At 38.2% G+C, this 12,045-nt stretch overlaps 1 protein-coding gene across 1 annotated transcript in view; it reads left to right on the top strand.

The window, feature by feature from the left end:
* Window positions 1-12,045, top strand: part of Cwf19l2 (CWF19 like cell cycle control factor 2) — a gene marked incomplete in the record, with an annotated part of 93,434 nt that overhangs the window by 58,352 nt on the left and 23,037 nt on the right.

Here is a 12,045-nt window from a genome sequence, read left to right as displayed (position 1 = left end):
TCTATTTTATACACGCACACACACACACACACACACACACACACACACACACACTCAAACACACAAACATATTAAGGTCTATAAAGTCAAATTTGTGTTCCTAAATGCCCTTTACTCTGGATCCATCCACTTGAGCCTGGTTAACTCAAGAGTTTCACTCTTAGAAAAGACTAACTCTCCCACTCCCAGAGGCCATTGGTTGCCAATAGTTCCTCAGGTAGGGTTGGGATTTCTTACTTCCCCATGTCTATGCTGAGATTTTGTTGGTCTTGAGCTCACGTGGAACTTGTACATGTCACCACTGCTGTGAGTTCATATGTGAAACTTACCAACTGGAAAACTGTTTCCTGTGGTCATCTACCTTCTCTGGCTCGTTATCTTTCTGTCCCCTCTTCTGCAATGATCCCCAAGCCTGGGAGGCATAAGTTTGATACAGGAGTCCTATTCAGGGATAAGCACTCTTCAGTCTCTTATTCTCTGCTCATTGTCATCTCCTAGATAAAGAAGTTTTGTCTGGTAAGAGTTGAACAATACATTAATCTATGGGTCTAACAAGACGTCGTTAGGAGTGAGTTTAATACTATTCTATTTTGCACACTATTATTAGGCTTTCCCCTGTGGTCTGTGATCTGTCCAGCCACAGGTTCCTAGGCCTGATAGCAATGTCAGATATGGGCTCCATCTTATGATGCAGACCTTAAATCCAGTTAGAAAGTGGTTGGTCACCCCCATAATATTCATGCCACTACTGCACCAATGGACACATCCTGCCAGGCCAGTTTTTGTAGCTCCCAGGATTCACAGCAGGGTAAGGCTGATAATTAATTTTCCCTTCAGGTAGCATGCATAGTACTTTTCAGCATTATGAAGGCTAGCCAATAGAGATGAAGCTTTGAAGTCAGCAGTAGCTTGACTTTTCCTTCTTTGTTCTACAGCTCATATATGTAGTATCTTCAGTAATAGGGTCTTACCATCAAGTTCTTGTGGGTAAGCAAGAGCTGGGGCAATGGCCAGTTTTGTTGGAGGTCAACAGCTTCAAAAGAGGGAATCTGTTCTTGACATTGAGCTTTTGCTTTGCTAGTCTGTGGTGTTAGGAGGGGCAGTGTCCCCCTGTTCTCCTTTAATAATGGATACTAAAGCTTCTATGGTGGTAGGTTTCCACATGACTTTTTCTAAATGCCTTTAGTGTTAGTTATCCTCCCCATACTCCCTCCTCTGCCCTGCCTGCTCATTTATTTAGACAAGATCTTGCTATGCTATCTATGTTAGCTTCAAACTTGTGATCCTGTGCTCTAGTCGCCCAAATGACTGTGAGTACAGCTGTGCATAACCATGCCAGGCTGGGCGCAGGCTTTAATGATGGGAGTGTGCTGTTTGCTAAGTTATCAGCCTGTCCTATCTTCACTAGCTCCTCTAGTTTTTCAAAATTATGCCACAAGAAGGTTAAAAAAAATTATGAATTGCAGAGATGTCTTAAATAGGCTTGATCCTGTTTATTTGAAAATATAGTCAGTTTAGCACATACCATTATGGGCAGCAATCTCTTCCAAACACTGCCATTCCCTAAATATTGAAGCAGTTCTTTGACAGGAGTTCACAGTCAAAGACCCTAGGGAGAGAAATAATTTTGCTGCCTATGTTTGCAAATACAGTTTAATGGAACACATATGCAAATGTACGTACATAGTGTCTAAGGCTACTTTACTGTAATGACTGGGTAGAATAGTTGTGACAGACTGTGTAGGCCACAGTGCTGAAAATATTTATTATCTGGTTCCTTTCAGAGAAATAAAAGCCGACTCCTACTAAGGATACTGAGTTATATTTTGTACTGGGAATTTGAACAAGAAACAGAGGGAGATCTTTCATTGTGTACCGTTTCAAACTCACAGTGTCTAAAAAAATGTAACTCTATTAGTTGGTCAAAATTAGCTTAATGAAAACTAAAGTAAAGTAAAGATAACCAAGTATCTTCCGGTACCAGGGCTGTAAGGGGGCGGGGAGAAACATAAAACTGAGTTTGAGTAGAAGATATTATTGTATATATCAAAATTAATTATATGAAAATTTAAAATTAGCTTATTAACATAATTTTACTTCTGCTTATTTTGTAGGAAGTTCTAGAAATTTTCTAGGCTCTAGACATTCATTTATAGAAAAAGACATTCTTAGCAGAGTTTTAATGAGTGATACTTTATATGGAAGTCTGAGTAAAATGCAGTTTTAATAATCTCAACGTGGTCATGCTTGTATGTCAGGATTATTTGTTGGGAATTATTGTAATTATTAATCCAGGAATTGCTATTGATCACCTGATTTATGGCAGATAACCATTCTAGGTGCTGGGTACTGTGAAGCAATGAAGTCAAGTTCATACCCTCAAAGGGTTTGTGTAGTCGATGAGATGAAGAATGAACAAATACATATTATAAAATACTGTGCAATATTACAAAATGCTACAAAATAGATATTTTGTATAAAATAAAAGCAAATTATAAAGAGGTGTTGGGTGGTGTTTTCAGTGGAGTGTTGGGAAGGCTTCTCTGTATTTCATCAGATGCTGAACTGAGGGAGTGGTCCATGGGCTCTTCTGAGGGAGGCATATTCCAAACAGAAGACGCCTAGAAGCAGAGATAGCTCTTTGAAGAACTCCAGGCAGGAACAAGAAGATAGGCATCTGGGAATAGAGGAAGGAAGGGAAAGAGAATTCAAAAACAATGTTGAAGACATAACAGGATGAGAATCAATTGTGAAGGTTTTGGCCAGGCCATATCATCTTGTTTATTGTGTTTTGATAGGACTCGTCTAACTCTTTTGAGAAGGTAATACACAGAGGCAAGATTGGAAACCAAGAGATCATTTTGAAGGGTGCTTCATTAGTTCAGATAGAGCCTTGATTCATTTAGTAAAATTGGTGAGTTAGGATTTGGGTCAATATATATATTGAAATGGGGGAGAATGGGACCAAGTTTGTCCAAGTAGAAGGGGATTCAGAATTCCGTATGGACACGTGAAATATGAAGAGCCCATTGGATATTGGCAAGATGGTATAAAGCGGCTACCCCGAAGCTCTGGGCAGATGCTGGCTGTCCTAGATAGATTTTTTGGTTGATGTTAGCCTTTGAATGGTGTTTCAAGCCATAGGGCTTAGGTATTGTTAATAATAAGAATCTAAGGTTTGAGCCCTAGAAAATCATCTGGAAGAAGAACGGACTCAGCAATGAGACTGAAGATACAGCCAGTGAGGGGGAGGAAATCTCGGGGTGCCAGTACACAGACAGGAAGAGGTGAGATATGGAGCACTAACTATGTCAGCTCCTTCTGAGAGGCTAAGATCTTTGAGGATGAGAAATAACCATTGGGTTTGGCAAGGTGAAGATTTCTGCTGACTTTGGTAAGTCTGGCTTTCTTTGTCTGGTGAGGAGAAAGCCTAATTAGGTTGGGTTGCATTTATTAAGAGTGACTGAGGAGAGTGGATGTTAGAAGTGAGCGGTCTGTCCTGTCAGTCCCAACAGGAGGCGAGGCAGTGTTCTATGCAAATGCAGACAGGATCATGAACTTAGTATACAAAAGTGAACAAGATTGTCAGCCGAGCATGGTGATGGATAGGGGTGGATAGCATGATGATGGATGAGGTTTGAGAGGGTGTGAAAGAGTCCTCAGGAGACATTGAGAATGGAGATAGATGGTGGCCAGGCAGTATGGGTCTTATCTTGTGTTTATGGTGGTATGTATTTTTTTTCTATCATGATTGGGCAAAGACTTTTATCTTACTGATTTTATCTTATTTACTGTATAATTATCAGTGCCTTATTTTGTACTTTTCATATTTTATCAGTTACTTAAGGCTTTGTGGGTACTTTTTTTTTGGTCTTTTTTGCGACAAGGTCTCCCTGTTGCCCCAGCTGGCCTGGAACTCACTATGTAGACCATGCTAGCCTTGAATTCAGAGATCGGCCTGCCTCTGCCTCCTGAGTGCTGGGATTAAAGGCATGCACCACCACGCCTGGCAGTGGATATGTTTTTATATATAATTATATATATAATATATATATTACTATATTACTTTGTTGAGGGGTCTTTAAGAATATTTGTATTGCATAAGATTATTTTTTCTATTATCTAATTTGTTAATAATTGCATATTTATAATTAAAAATCATTTTTTAAAAAATATTATTTTTATTTTATGTGTATGCGTGTATTGCCTGTATATAGGTTAAGTGCACCTGTGTCGTGCAATGCCCGCAGAGGACAGAAGAAGCCATCGGATCCCTTGGGACTGGAGTTACAGAGGGTTGTTAGCTGCCATGTGGGTGCTGGGATTCAAACCCAGGTCTTCTGCAAGAACAACCAGTGTTCTTAACTACTGACCCATCTCTCCAGCCCCCTAAAAATCATTTTTAGTTGAAGTTCACCAAGCTAGAATAAGCTAGGATAGTGTAATAATTTATTAATGTTATTTGACCCTTGAAAATTCTATCCCAGTCTACATTACCTACAACAGAATGTTCTGACTTATGTCCCACTTTTATAAGATGGCCTGATTTAGATGAAATCCTTATTACATTTATTTATGAAAAGGTTAGACAGTAGGTACTTAGTGTTTCTTTCCATTCACTTTTTTGCATGCTTTGTCTTTATATGAGTTGGCTATTTCCTAATAATTTTAAGCAGAAATAAGCCAGTTCTGAGAGCACTAATTAACCCACAAACTAGACAAGGGAGCATTGAATCTAAACTTTCTCTAGAAGTGTTGACTGACTAATTTATCTGTGTTGAGTTTGCAGTAGTGTCCTGTTAGCATTTTGGTAAGAGTGTTGTTTTTATTCAAGGAAATTTTTTTCTTCAGTTTTTGCTGTTGTTTAGTGGATATATTAACTTTGTTGGAGGGGCTAAGGGAGATGGAGGCAGCTCCATCCGTTTTGTCCTGTACACCATTGTTTGCTTATGTCTACTGGGGGTGATGAAAATTCATTTGTGTTTGATAGCAGAAGAAATAAGATAGGCTTGAATCACATTAAGCAATTTCTAATAGAAAGACTAAAGTAATTAAACATTTTTAATTATATGTGCATGTGCATCTATGTGTGGGTTTATGTATGTGAGTGTGTCAAAGGTATATTTTAAATTTAGAAACAATGTCAGTTTTTTCCTGCTGGTGCTAGAGCTAAGGGAAGTACAGGTTGCTATGGAAATACTGATTTGTCCTGGTGACTTTTAGTTTATCCTGCTTAATAATTAGTCACAGTATAGTAGCAATTTGTTTTATACCTGTAATAGTTAAAATTAGCTGTGGTGAAAGTTGATGTAATTCTAAATATATAAAAGCAACATATTTGGTGTGTTTAACCATTTCTGTAAAAACTGTTCTTTTACTGTTCAAAGTTTATGAAGTACATAGCTGACTTAGTAATTTTAAAACAATGTCATCATCTGTAGGTAGTCCTAGGTATTTTCATGAAGAGACTGTCCAGGCCCACTATCCTGCTGCTGCTTGTTAGTTGAGAGCCATCATTAGTCCAGGACAGGGGTCACCAGACTTTTTCTGTAAAGTCCAGATGATAAACTGTTTTGGCTTTCTAGTTTATATTCAACTTTGCTATTATGGCACAAAACAGTCATATGCAATATGTAAATATATGGATGTGGCTATATTTCATTAATTTTTTTTGTGTGTAGGGGGGTTCTTTTTTCTTTCAGACAGGGTCTCCCTGTACCCCCAGATGGCCTGGAACTCACTTATATAGAGCAGGCTGGCCTTAGTTGGACTGTGAGCCCTGGCTGAATATTACCTGTCTTCATGATAGGCTTTAATAAAAAAAAAAAAAATCTTTGAATGTTGGTTTTCCCTTGCTTAGTAGTTTCCCTGAAACTGGATCTTAGGCTTGGAGGGAAGCAGGCAGTCAGGAATCCTTGAGATTGAGCGTGTGATAGTGCCATTCAGACTGTGAGGTGCTCTACGCCAGACATTGGCACAGCATTTGTGTATGGAGCTTATGGGCTTGGGGGGGGGGGAAGAGGCATTACATGCAGAGCTATGAAGAGTGAATTGAGTAATTGTGATTACCAATAACTGTGAATGACAAATGAACAGCCCTTTGGGAACACATCTAGGAGATCTAGGGCCAGAAACAGCAAGTTTGAGATTTAAATCTACCAGGTTGTCTTTTTCTCTTGATATATATTTTATTTTTTGTTGCTCTTTTTATATTGACCCATTCAGTTTTTGCTCTCCATTTTCTTGCTGTTCTGAAATTCAAATTATATTCACTAATTTTCAATTGTGTTTCATTAAATCTTTACAGATGTGTCTGTCTTAAAAGCAAATATGAACCAATTTTATTTGTTTGCATAGGGAAATTATGGTTGTTTTAAAAAACCCTTTCTCTGTCTTTCAGTTTTTTTCTCAAGATTTTTATTTATTTTTATGTGTATGAATGTTTTGCCTGAATTTATGTAAATGTGCCTATGTGAGCAGAAGAGGGTGTTGGAGCCCCTGGAACTGGTGTTATGGACAGTTAGCTGCCATGTGGGCGCCAGGAACTGAGCCCTGGTCCTCTGCGAGAATAGCCAGTACTCTGAACTGTGGAGCCTTCTCTCTAACCCCCTGAAGATCTTTTATATAATTTTAAAAAAAAGGAGGGGGAAGGAGGACCAAAAAGAAATTCCCAGAAAAGGAATGATACACCTGCTTGTTTTCCTATTGTGTTTATGTGCCTATGTTTATTATGATGTCTAGAATATAACAGGTGTATTATCCTGTTGTGTCCCAGTGTATTATTCCTTTAAGACCATGGAACAGAATGGACTTTATGAATCTTGCTTGACCCTCCACACTTTACAAAAGAGGAAACCCAGACTCAGAGCAAAATTGTCTGTGCTAGCTCCCAGGGCTGGTAAGTTGTAGAGGTCTCAACTTTAGCTCTCAGGCCAGCTTTCTTTACTTTACACATTCTGTCTTTTTTTTTTTAATTAATTAATATCTACAGTCAAATATAGATCCTGTGACTTCCTGACAGCTGCAGAAAATGGTGAGAGAGGGGCCTCATGGTGTTCTCAGCTTATAGATCCTCAGCCCCTCCCCACATGCAGCTAAGGTCGACTGATTGGGTGGGAGGGGTAACTGACTCCCCCTTGACTTCTTGGTGAGTGTGGGAAGGAGGTATAAACACTGTCTTTTAAGTGACACATGCTAAATAATAGTTATTGATTACTGCCTAGACTTGTATTTGCCAAATTTCCATGTGTCATTTATTGGTATTTGGGGGCTATTCAGTTGTGTACGCCTTGCTCATTCTTAAAATACATCATATTGACTCTAACATTCTTTAAATATAAACTCTTCCATTTAAAATGTAAGACGTCAGTGTTTCCTTGGCAACGTAAACTCAGGAACATGTTCATGAGCTCTATATACATCTTTCCTCATTAATTTTGTTCACACTGTGGGCAGTAATTTAATCCTTTTTGTAGGGATAAAGCTTGAAAAATGGGCTGATGGGGAGGAAAAATGGGAGTTTCAAGAGCAGACTGATAAGGGAGAGAAAAAAGTGATTAGGGTTTTACCTTGAATTATATGGAAATGATTTTATATCATCCAGTACAAGTGTTTATATTTCTGTTTTTTTATTTGGAAGTTTGCAAATTTCATACAATATATTCTGATTACATTTATCGCTCCCCCATCTGCATCTTTTACTGAGGCATAGATAGGGTTTTCTCTCGGATCTATGACCTCTCTAGCCAAGTGTATTTGGCTGTTTACAGTGCCACCTGTGAGTTCATGCCTATTGAGAGGACTTTCGTAAGTTCAATTAGATAGCTGTTGATTGCCCTCCAGATAACAGTGCCACTACTGTACCAGTAGAGGTCATTTGCTATGCCAGTCATTGTGGTTGTTAGGCTTTAAGATTGGGTTGGACCATTGATTGATTTTCTCCCTTGGTAGCTTGTGTATTATTATCTTGCACTATGAGAGCTAAACTTCAGGTAGAAGGCTTCCAGGTCAGTTCCAGTTCCATTGCGCCAAGTCTTGTATCCAAAGTATGTCCTGTCTTCAGCAGTAGGGTCTTGTCTTCTAGTTCTTGGAGATAACCAAGAGCTCTGACAATAAATAGCCTTTGTTATTTGGGGAGTCTCTTGGACCCCTCTCAGCAGCCACTCAAAAGGAGGTCTCTCCTGTCTGGCACTGTTTCTTGCCATACAGCCCCAACCATACATATGCACTAATGTTCAGACACTGTCTGTGCATTTCTCAGGGGGTTTCGGTGACAAAACATTACCTCTGGCTTCCCTAGCCCCCCAAGATCCATTCATCTCTACTCCCTTTTCCTCCTATCCAACTTCCCTCCTCCCTCCCCAGTCCCACCACCACACTTATCCCCACTCTTCCCCCTGTAACACCCATCTCTCCACATCCCCTCTCCCGAGTTCCCTCCCTCCTGCCCTCCCAGTGAACACTCCTACAACCCCCCCCCCAATAACATCTGTTCCCTACTATCCCCCTCTTTCGGGTTCTTTCTTTTCCTTTACTTAAATGTATCCTTTCAGTTTCCTGGCTCCTAGTGTTGCATTAGGGTGTATACTCACATAACTTAATAATAATTTGTCAGTATTTTTGGTATTTTCACCTTTTCACTATTGCGAATGATGCAGCTGGGAGCATTGTGATGCAAGTGTCTGAATCTTGGCTTTTGGGTTTTGGGGATTGCCTGAAACTATAAGTAGAATTGCTGATCAATGATAGATCCATTTTTTATTTTTTTTCAGGAACCACAAAACTTCTCCACAGTAGCTGTATAACTTTACATTCTCACCAGCAAAGCATAAGGGTTCCAATTTCACATTTTCATTATTATTATTTTCTGTGTTAGAATAATAGCAGTAGTAATGGTCGTGAAGTATCAGTTGTGATCAAGTCCCAAATTGGGGGCCATGGATGAGGACTTTCGGACAGTTCTCGCAGATTTTGGTTTAATGTTAAATTGATAAATTGAGTATACTGATTCAATATTTTATCTACTTTTCGTTTTAAGGAAAAAGAGTCCAGAAATACATGAAATTTATATTTCATCAATTTTTTAAAATGATTTTGAGAGCTTGGCATTTTTAAGCTAAGGTTCACAGCTCTGAATAAAATTTTGATTTAAGAACATTGTCATGGGACTGGAGAGATGGCTTGGCAGTTAAGAGCACTAGCTGCTCTTGCAAAGGACCTGGGTTTGAGTCCCAGCACCCACATGGTGCCTAACAACCATCTGTAACTCTAGTTCTAGGAGATCCAGTGCTCTTTTCTGACCTCCACAGCCATTGCATGACACAGGTGCACTTACATACATGCAGGCAATACACTCATACACATAAAATAAAAATAATAAAATATTAAAGAAACATTGTCATGAAATTGAAATGCTTTTGTAAATATTGGACTTCCATTTGTTTTTCTCTGTTGGTAATCTTGGTATTTCTTATGACTTTAAAGGTTTTAGGATTTATGTTTAGACTTTGACCATTTTGAATTCATTTTTCTGTGTGGTGTAAGGTAAGAGTCCAATTTTAAACATTTTACATTTGGATATCTAACTTTCAAAAACAAGCTTTCAAAAAATTGCCTCAAATTGAATTTTTTCTCTCTATTCCTCTTTTTAAAATTAACCTTTTGGATTAACATACGAAGTACTGGGTTTCATTATGGCATCTCATACATCTATGCCATCATACTTGGTCCCCCCCCCCGCCATGGCCCTGCTGTGTCTCCCTGACCCCCATCCTCTCTGGCCCTGTGCTTTTTGCTTTCTTACCACATGGACCCCATTACACGCTTTCTCCCTCTTTCTCTTTTTCCTCTTGCATCATCCCCCTTCTAGTTTTATCACACACACACACACACACACACACACACACACACACACACACACACCTGCATCTATTCATCTATTTGTCCATTTATCTGTCTGTCTGTCTGCCTGTCTATCCTCTCTCTGATTTTTAAAGCGAAGTGCCATGTATAAGAGCAAACACGTGGTATCTGTCTTTCTGACTCTGGCTTATTTCACTTAACATGATTTCCATTTGCATTCATTTGTCATTTCATTTTTCTTTACAGCTGCATAAAACTCCATTGATAAAAACCATTTATTTAAGAGTGTCATTTCCTCCTAGAGTGATTTTGGCACCTTTTTCCAAAATCATTTGACCATGTATGCATACCTCTATTTCTGGGCTCCACGTTCTGTCCTCTTGGTCTGTGTGTCTGTTTCTGCTATTATGACAGTGTTTTGATTGCTATAGCTGGGTATGTAGTAAATTTTAAAATCAGGAAATCTAAAACCTCCATGTCTGTACTTTGATTTTTCAAGATTGCTTTAGCTATTTTAGGATGATAGCTTTGTTTGTTTTTCTTCTTGAGAGAGAGTCTCAATATGTAGTGTAGGCTAGCCTCAAACTGGCAGTTTTCTTGTCTCTTTACCAAGTGCAGGGATTGTGGATTTCTTTATCACCCAGAATGCCATTTCTCTTGGTGAACATTCTGTGCACATTTGGGAGAGCAGACATTCTGTTGTTGAGTGGGATTTCTGTCAGGTTAATTAGGTCACCTTGGTTCATGGTATGTTAAAGTGATGTTTAAATCTCTGATTTTTGTATTTATTCATTTCTTCTGCAATTCGAGTGGGTTTTTGCATCATGTATTTTGAAGTTCTATTAGGGGCATAAACTTTAGGAATGTTCTGTCTTGATATGTTACTCCTTTATCATTATGAAATGACATTCTTTTTTTAATTTATTGAGAATTTCATACATGCATATGAGGTGTTTTGATCAAATCCATGCCCACTCTCTCCCCTCAAGCTCCTCCCATATCTCCCCATCACTTTTTTCTGACAACTTCATATATTCTTTTTGTTTTTTTTTTTTAATGGGGCTTTTTGCTACTCCAACATTTCCCCCTCTGAAGAGGTAACCCTAAAGTCTTTTAGGGATCAGATAAAAGCTCCCAAATACTTTTGACATTTTTGGCCTTTGGAACAGAGTATGTTGCTAAGAGGCCGAAGGACATCTTGACTTTTAGCCAAGAAACTGGCTACTTTTCTTTGGAGTCTTTTTACCTTGCCTAGCCAGTTCCTACCTCCTGTTCTTATCATGCCATCCTCTGAAGAGGTTTGTAGGTTTGTTATGATATATAAAAGATGAGACAACAATAATATACATATAATCTTAAAATTTCTAAGGTCATATTTTAGGCAACTAGTTTAAGGAACAAAATATATGTCTAGTCAGGAGTCATGAAATGGCATTCTTTAGCTTTTATGATATTCTTTGCTTTGAAATTTTTTTTCCATTGTCGTCACTTAAAGTAGAGCTACTCCAACTTTAAAATTCCTTTTTAAATTTTAAAAATGTCTCTGAAAATTCGAGTGTCTTAAGTTGCCTTGTATTTGATGTGTTTTTTAAAATTATTTAATAACCACATGATTAGAAGAAGCATTTCATTATAGCACTAACATATTCAATAACAATTTCCAGAGCAAAGCTACATCTCTTTCAAAATTGGCTGTAAATTTTTAGGTTCACAGCTGAATTAATACAGTTATACAATATTGAACTCAGTATAAACTCTATAAGGCATAAAAGTGAATGAGGTTTTAACCTTTAAATAACATCTCCTTTTCATTTTAGTATATACTATTTCATACAGAAAAACTCATTTTTAATGCTACTAACACTTAGATGTTTGCACATGCGTCTCTAATCTCTGTGTATCTGATTATTACTAGTCACAGTCAGTTACTTTCTGAGCTCCTTGGCACCTGAGCATGGATATAAAGTCATCAGGTAGATTTCAATGGTAATGTTTTTCACCTCTACTAATTAACATGAAGCAAATTTTTGTGCTTCTTCCTCAAATATAACTCATTTTATTTATTGATTTTTTTTGTGTGTATTTCATATAGAACATCCCAAACAATGTTATTCATCTATATACCCACATCCCAAATGGCACCCTCCCATACTGCCCCTCCCCCGGAACCCATATACACTGTCA

The sequence above is a fragment of the Nannospalax galili genome, unplaced genomic scaffold (assembly GCF_000622305.1).
Source record: "Nannospalax galili isolate Female #2095 unplaced genomic scaffold, S.galili_v1.0 scaffold854, whole genome shotgun sequence".
Classification (NCBI taxonomy): Eukaryota; Metazoa; Chordata; class Mammalia; order Rodentia; family Spalacidae; genus Nannospalax; species Nannospalax galili.
This window is presented reverse-complemented; position numbering and strand designations above follow the sequence as displayed.